This window comes from Accipiter gentilis, unplaced genomic scaffold, assembly GCF_929443795.1.
Source record: "Accipiter gentilis unplaced genomic scaffold, bAccGen1.1, whole genome shotgun sequence".
Taxonomy (NCBI): Eukaryota; Metazoa; Chordata; class Aves; order Accipitriformes; family Accipitridae; genus Astur; species Astur gentilis.
This window is the reverse complement of record NW_026061008.1, coordinates 4,029,790-4,037,954: the sequence shown is the minus strand read 5'-3', so window position 1 is coordinate 4,037,954 and position 8,165 is coordinate 4,029,790.

Below are 8,165 nucleotides of genomic sequence, written 5' to 3'. Positions count from 1 at the left end.
CCTATCCACAGGCACAACAGCACTGGGGATCTCTGCTTTCCCAGAGACTCAGCATGTCACGGTGCTCGTTCTCGGCAGAAACTTTTTCTGAAAAGACAAACTTACGGAGCCTTCTCCCACAAGGAAGGTGCCAGCCCTGAAAGCTCTTGCTGGTCTTCACTATCCCTCTGCAGCCTATCTTTAGCCGCAACAGAACTGGGGATCTGTGCTTTCCCAGAGACTCCGCATGTCACGGTGCTCGTTCTCGGCAGAAACTTTTTCTGAAAAGGCAAACGTCTGGCTCCTTCTCCCACAAGGAAGGTGCCAGCCCTGAAAGCTCTTGCAGGTCTTCACTATCCCTCTGCAGCCTATCTTTAGCCGCAACAGAACTGGGGATCTGTGCTTTCCCAGAGACTCAGCATGTCACGGTGCTCGTTCTCGGCAGAAACTTTTTCTGAAAAGGCAAACGTCTGGCTCCTTCTCCCACAAGGAAGGTGCCAGCCCTGAAAGCTCTTGCAGGTCTTCACTATCCCTCTGCAGCCTATCTTTAGCCGCAACAGCACTGGGGATCTGTGCTTTCCCAGAGACTCAGCATGTCACGGTGCTCGTTCTCGGCAGAAACTTTTTCTGAAAAGGCAAACGTCTGGCTCCTTCTCCCACAAGGAAGGTGCCAGCCCTTAAAGATCTTGCTGGTCTTCACCGTCCCCCTGCAGCTTATCCACAGGCACAACAGCACTGGGGATCTCTGCTTTCCCAGAGACTCAGCATGTCACGGTGCTCGTTCTCGGCAGAAACTTTTTCTGAAAAGGCAAACGTCTGGCTCCTTCTCCCACAAGGAAGGTGCCAGCCCTGAAAGCTCTTGCAGGTCTTCACTATCCCTCTGCAGCCTATCCACAGGCACAACAGCACTGGGGATCTCTGCTTTCCCAGAGACTCAGCATGTCACGGTGCTCGTTCTCGGCAGAAACTTTTTCTGAAAAGACAAACTTACGGCTCCTTCTCCCACAAGGAAGGTGCCAGCCCTGAAAGCTCTTGCTGGTCTTCACTATCCCTCTGCAGCCTATCTTTAGCCGCAACAGAACTGGGGATCTGTGCTTTCCCAGAGACTCCGCATGTCACGGTGCTCGTTCTCGGCAGAAACTTTTTCTGAAAAGGCAAACGTCTGGCTCCTTCTCCCACGAGGAAGGTGCTAGCCCTGAAAGCTCTTTCAGGTCTTCACTATCCCTCTGCAGCCTATCTTTAGCCGCAACAGCACTGGGGATCTCTGCTTTCCCAGAGACTCAGCATGTCACGGTGCTCGTTCTCGGCAGAAACTTTTTCTGAAAAGGCAAACGTCTGGCTCCTTCTCCCACAAGGAAGGTGCCAGCCCTTAAAGATCTTGCTGGTCTTCACTGTCCCCCTGCAGCCTATCCACAGGCACAACAGCACTGGGGATCTCTGCTTTCCTAGAGACTCAGCATGTCACGGTGCTCGTTCTCGGCAGAAACTTTTTCTGAAAAGACAAACTTACGGCTCCTTCTCCCACAAGGAAGGTGCCAGCCCTGAAAGCTCTTGCTGGTCTTCACTATCCCTCTGCAGCCTATCTTTAGCCGCAACAGAACTGGGGATCTGTGCTTTCCCAGAGACTCCGCATGTCACGGTGCTCGTTCTCGGCAGAAACTTTTTCTGAAAAGACAAACTTACGGCTCCTTCTCCCACAAGGAAGGTGCCAGCCCTGAAAGCTCTTGCAGGTCTTCACTATCCCTCTGCAGCCTATCTTTAGCCGCAACAGCACTGGGGATCTCTGCTTTCCCAGAGACTCAGCATGTCACGGTGCTCGTTCTCGGCAGAAACTTTTTCTGAAAAGGCAAACGTCTGGCTCCTTCTCCCACAAGGAAGGTGCCAGCCCTTAAAGATCTTGCTGGTCTTCACTGTCCCCCTGCAGCCTATCCACAGGCACAACAGCACTGGGGATCTCTGCTTTCCTAGAGACTCAGCATGTCACGGTGCTCGTTCTCGGCAGAAACTTTTTCTGAAAAGACAAACTTACGGCTCCTTCTCCCACAAGGAAGGTGCCAGCCCTGAAAGCTCTTGCTGGTCTTCACTATCCCTCTGCAGCCTATCTTTAGCCGCAACAGAACTGGGGATCTGTGCTTTCCCAGAGACTCCGCATGTCACGGTGCTCGTTCTCGGCAGAAACTTTTTCTGAAAAGACAAACTTACGGCTCCTTCTCCCACAAGGAAGGTGCCAGCCCTGAAAGCTCTTGCAGGTCTTCACTATCCCTCTGCAGCCTATCTTTAGCCGCAACAGCACTGGGGATCTCTGCTTTCCCAGAGACTCAGCATGTCACGGTGCTCGTTCTCGGCAGAAACTTTTTCTGAAAAGGCAAATGTCTGGCTCCTTCTCCCACAAGGAAGGTGCCAGCCCTTAAAGATCTTGCTGGTCTTCACTATCCCTCTGCAGCCTATCTTTAGCCGCAACAGAACTGGGGATCTGTGCTTTCCCAGAGACTCCGCATGTCACGGTGCTCGTTCTCGGCAGACACTTTTTCTGAAAAGGCAAACGTCTGGCTCCTTCTCCCACAAGGAAGGTGCCAGCCCTGAAAGCTCTTGCAGGTCTTCACTATCCCTCTGCAGCCTATCTTTAGCCGCAACAGCACTGGGGATCTCTGCTTTCCCAGACACTCAGCATGTCACGGTGCTCGTTCTCGGCAGAAACTTTTTCTGAAAAGGCAAACGTCTGGCTCCTTCTCCCACAAGGAAGGTGCCAGCCCTGAAAGATCTTGCTGGTCTTCACTATCCCTCTGCAGCCTATCTTTAGCCGCAACAGAACTGGGGATCTGTGCTTTCCCAGAGACTCCGCATGTCACGGTGCTCGTTCTCGGCAGAAACTTTTTCTGAAAAGGCAAACGTCTGGCTCCTTCTCCCACAAGGAAGGTGCCAGCCCTGAAAGCTCTTGCTGGTCTTCACTATCCCTCTGCAGGCTATCTTTAGCCGCAACAGAACTGGGGATCTGTGCTTTCCCAGAGACTCCGCATGTCACGGTGCTCGTTCTCGGCAGAAACTTTTTCTGAAAAGACAAAATTACGGAGCCTTCTCCCACAAGGAAGGTGCCAGCCCTGAAAGCTCTTGCTGGTCTTCACTATCCCTCTGCAGCCTATCTTTAGCCGCAACAGAACTGGGGATCTGTGCTTTCCCAGAGACTCCGCATGTCACGGTGCTCGTTCTCGGCAGAAACTTTTTCTGAAAAGGCAAACGTCTGGCTCCTTCTCCCACAAGGAAGGTGCCAGCCCTGAAAGCTCTTGCAGGTCTTCACTATCCCTCTGCAGCCTATCTTTAGCCGCAACAGAACTGGGGATCTCTGCTTTCCCAGAGACTCAGCATGTCACGGTGCTCGTTCTCGGCAGAAACTTTTTCTGAAAAGGCAAACGTCTGGCTCCTTCTCCCACAAGGAAGGTGCCAGCCCTTAAAGATCTTGCTGGTCTTCACCGTCCCCCTGCAGCTTATCCACAGGCACAACAGCACTGGGGATCTCTGCTTTCCCAGAGACTCAGCATGTCACGGTGCTCGTTCTCGGCAGAAACTTTTTCTGAAAAGGCAAACGTCTGGCTCCTTCTCCCACAAGGAAGGTGCCAGCCCTGAAAGCTCTTGCAGGTCTTCACTATCCCTCTGCAGCCTATCCACAGGCACAACAGCACTGGGGATCTCTGCTTTCCCAGAGACTCAGCATGTCACGGTGCTCGTTCTCGGCAGAAACTTTTTCTGAAAAGACAAACTTACGGCTCCTTCTCCCACAAGGAAGGTGCCAGCCCTGAAAGCTCTTGCTGGTCTTCACCATCCCCCTGCAGCCTATCCACAGGCACAACAGCACTGGGGATCTCTGCTTTCCCAGAGACTCAGCATGTCACGGTGCTCGTTCTCGGCAGAAACTTTTTCTGAAAAGACAAACTTACGGCTCCTTCTCCCACAAGGAAGGTGCCAGCCCTGAAAGCTCTTGCTGGTCTTCACTATCCCTCTGCAGCCTATCTTTAGCCGCAACAGAACTGGGGATCTGTGCTTTCCCAGAGACTCAGCATGTCACGGTGCTCGTTCTCGGCAGAAACTTTTTCTGAAAAGGCAAACGTCTGGCTCCTTCTCCCACAAGGAAGGTGCCAGCCCTGAAAGCTCTTGCAGGTCTTCACTATCCCTCTGCAGCCTATCATTAGCTGCAACAGCACTGGGGATCTCTGCTTTCCCAGACACTCAGCATGTCACGGTGCTCGTTCTCGGCAGAAACTTTTTCTGAAAAGGCAAACGTCTGGCTCCTTCTCCCACAAGGAAGGTGCCAGCCCTGAAAGATCTTGCTGGTCTTCACTATCCCTCTGCAGCCTATCTTTAGCCGCAACAGAACTGGGGATCTGTGCTTTCCCAGAGACTCCGCGTGTCACGGTGCTCGTTCTCGGCAGAAACTTTTTCTGAAAAGGCAAACGTCTGGCTCCTTCTCCCACAAGGAAGGTGCCAGCCCTGAAAGCTCTTGCAGGTCTTCACTATCCCTCTGCAGCCTATCTTTAGCCGCAACAGCACTGGGGATCTCTGCTTTCCCAGAGACTCAGCATGTCACGGTGCTCGTTCTCAGCAGAAACTTTTTCTGAAAAGGCAAACGTCTGGCTCCTTCTCCCACAAGGAAGGTGCCAGCCCTGAAAGCTCTTGCAGGTCTTCACTATCCCTCTGCAGCCTATCCACAGGCACAACAGCACTGGGGATCTCTGCTTTCCCAGACACTCAGCATGTCACGGTGCTCGTTCTCGGCAGAAACTTTTTCTGAAAAGACAAACTTACGGCTCCTTCTCCCACAAGGAAGGTGCCAGCCCTGAAAGCTCTTGCTGGTCTTCACTATCCCTCTGCAGCCTATCTTTAGCCGCAACAGCACTGGGGATCTGTGCTTTCCCAGAGACTCAGCATGTCACGGTGCTCGTTCTCGGCAGAAACTTTTTCTCAAAAGGCAAACGTCTGGCTCCTTCTCCCACAAGGAAGGTGCCAGCCCTGAAAGATCTTGCAGGTCTTCACTATCCCTCTGCAGCCTATCTTTAGCCGCAACAGCACTGGGGATCTCTGCTTTCCAAGAGACTCAGCATGTCACGGTGCTCGTTCTCGGCAGAAACTTTTTCTGAAAAGGCAAACATCTGGCTCCTTCTCCCACAAGGAAGGTGCCAGCCCTGAAAGCTCTTGCAGATCTTCACTATCCCTCTGCAGCCTATCTTTAGCCGCAACAGAACTGGGGATCTGTGCTTTCCCAGAGACTCAGCATGTCACGGTGCTCGTTCTCGGCAGAAACTTTTTCTGAAAAGACAAACTTACGGCTCCTTCTCCCACAAGGAAGGTGCCAGCCCTGAAAGCTCTTGCAGGTCTTCACTATCCCTCTGCAGCCTATCTTTAGCTGCAACAGCACTGGGGATCTCTGCTTTCCCAGACACTCAGCATGTCACGGTGCTCGTTCTCGGCAGAAACTTTTTCTGAAAAGGCAAACGTCTGGCTCCTTCTCCCACAAGGAAGGTGCCAGCCCTTAAAGATCTTGCTGGTCTTCACTGTCCCCCTGCAGCTTATCCACAGGCACAACAGCACTGGGGATCTGTGCTTTCCCAGAGACTCAGCATGTCACGGTGCTCGTTCTCGGCAGAAACTTTTTCTGAAAAGGCAAACGTCTGGCTCCTTCTCCCACAAGGAAGGTGCCAGCCCTGAAAGCTCTTGCAGGTCTTCACTATCCCTCTGCAGCCTATCTATAGCCGCAACAGCACTGGGGAGCTCTGCTTTCCCAGAGATTCAGCATCTTATGGTGCTCGCTTACGGCAGAGCGTTTTTCTGAAAAGACAAACTTACGGCTCCTTCTCCCACAAGGAAGGTGCCAGCCCTGAAAGCTCTTGCTGGTCTTCACTATCCCTCTGCAGCCTATCTTTAGCCGCAACAGAACTGGGGATCTGTGCTTTCCCAGAGACTCCGCATGTCACGGTGCTCGTTCTCGGCAGAAACTTTTTCTGAAAAGGCAAACGTCTGGCTCCTTCTCCCACGAGGAAGGTGCCAGCCCTGAAAGCTCTTTCAGGTCTTCACTATCCCTCTGCAGCCTATCTTTAGCCGCAACAGCACTGGGGATCTCTGCTTTCCCAGAGACTCAGCATGTCACGGTGCTCGTTCTCGGCAGAAACTTTTTCTGAAAAGGCAAACGTCTGGCTCCTTCTCCCACAAGGAAGGTGCCAGCCCTGAAAGATCTTGCAGGTCTTCACTATCCCTCTGCAGCCTATCTTTAGCCGCAACAGCACTGGGGATCTCTGCTTTCCCAGAGACTCAGCATGTCACGGTGCTCGTTCTCGGCAGAAACTTTTTCTGAAAAGGCAAATGTCTGGCTCCTTCTCCCACAAGGAAGGTGCCAGCCCTGAAAGATCTTGCAGGTCTTCACTATCCCTCTGCAGCCTATCTTTAGCCGCAACAGCACTGGGGATCTCTGCTTTCCCAGAGACTCAGTATGTCACGGTGCTCGTTCTCGGCAGAAACTTTTTCTGAAAAGGCAAACGTCTGGCTCCTTCTCCCACAAGGAAGGTGCCAGCCCTGAAAGCTCTTGCTGGTCTTCACTATCCCTCTGCAGCCTATCCACAGGCATAACAGCACTGGGGATCTCTGCTTTCCCAGAGATTCAGCATCTTATGGTGCTCGCTTACGGCAGAGCGTTTTTCTGAAGAGGCAAACGTATGGCTCCATCTTCCACAAGGAAGGTGCCAGCCCTGAAAGCTCTTGCTGGTCTTCACTATCCCTCTGCAGCCTATCTTTAGCCGCAACAGCCCTGGGGATCTCTGCTTTCCCAGAGACTCAGCATGTCACGGTGCTCGTTCTCGGCAGAAACTTTTTCTGAAAAGACAAACTTATGGCTCCTTCTCCCACAAGGAAGGTGCCAGCCCTGAAAGCTCTTGCTGGTCTTCACTATCCCTCTGCAGCCTATATTTAGCCGCAACAGAACTGGGGATCTGTGCTTTCCCAGACACTCAGCATGTCACGGTGCTCGTTCTCGGCAGAAACTTTTTCTGAAAAGGCAAACGTCTGGCTCCTTCTCCCACAAGGAAGGTGCCAGCCCTGAAAGATCTTGCTGGTCTTCACTATCCCTCTGCAGCCTATCTTTAGCCGCAACAGCACTGGGGATCTCTGCTTTCCCAGAGACTCCGCATGTCACGGTGCTCGTTCTCGGCAGAAACTTTTTCTGAAAAGAGAAACTTACGGCTCTTTCTCCCACAAGGAAGGTGCCAGCCCTGAAAGCTCTTGCAGGTCTTCACTATCCCTCTGCAGCCTATCTTTAGCCGCAACAGCACTGGGGATCTCTGCTTTCCCAGAGACTCCGCATGTCACGGTGCTCGTTCTCGGCAGAAACTTTTTCTGAAAAGGCAAACGTCTGGCTCCTTCTCCCACAAGGAAGGTGCCAGCCCTGAAAGATCTTGCAGGTCTTCACTATCCCTCTGCAGCCTATCCACAGGCACAACAGCACTGGGGATCTCTGCTTTCCCAGAGACTCAGCATGTCACGGTGCTCGTTCTCGGCAGAAACTTTTTCTGAAAAGACAAACTTACGGAGCCTTCTCCCACAAGGAAGGTGCCAGCCCTGAAAGCTCTTGCTGGTCTTCACTATCCCTCTGCAGCCTATCTTTAGCCGCAACAGAACTGGGGATCTGTGCTTTCCCAGAGACTCCGCATGTCACGGTGCTCGTTCTCGGCAGAAACTTTTTCTGAAAAGGCAAACGTCTGGCTCCTTCTCCCACAAGGAAGGTGCCAGCCCTGAAAGCTCTTGCAGGTCTTCACTATCCCTCTGCAGCCTATCTTTAGCCGCAACAGAACTGGGGATCTGTGCTTTCCCAGAGACTCCGCATGTCACGGTGCTCGTTCTCGGCAGAAACTTTTTCTGAAAAGGCAAACGTCTGGCTCCTTCTCCCACAAGGAAGGTGCCAGCCCTGAAAGCTCTTGCAGGTCTTCACTATCCCTCTGCAGCCTATCTTTAGCCGCAACAGCACTGGGGATCTGTGCTTTCCCAGAGACTCAGCATGTCACGGTGCTCGTTCTCGGCAGAAACTTTTTCTGAAAAGGCAAACGTCTGGCTCCTTCTCCCACAAGGAAGGTGCCAGCCCTGAAAGATCTTGCTGGTCTTCACCGTCCCCCTGCAGCTTATCCACAGGCACAACAGCACTGGGGATCTCT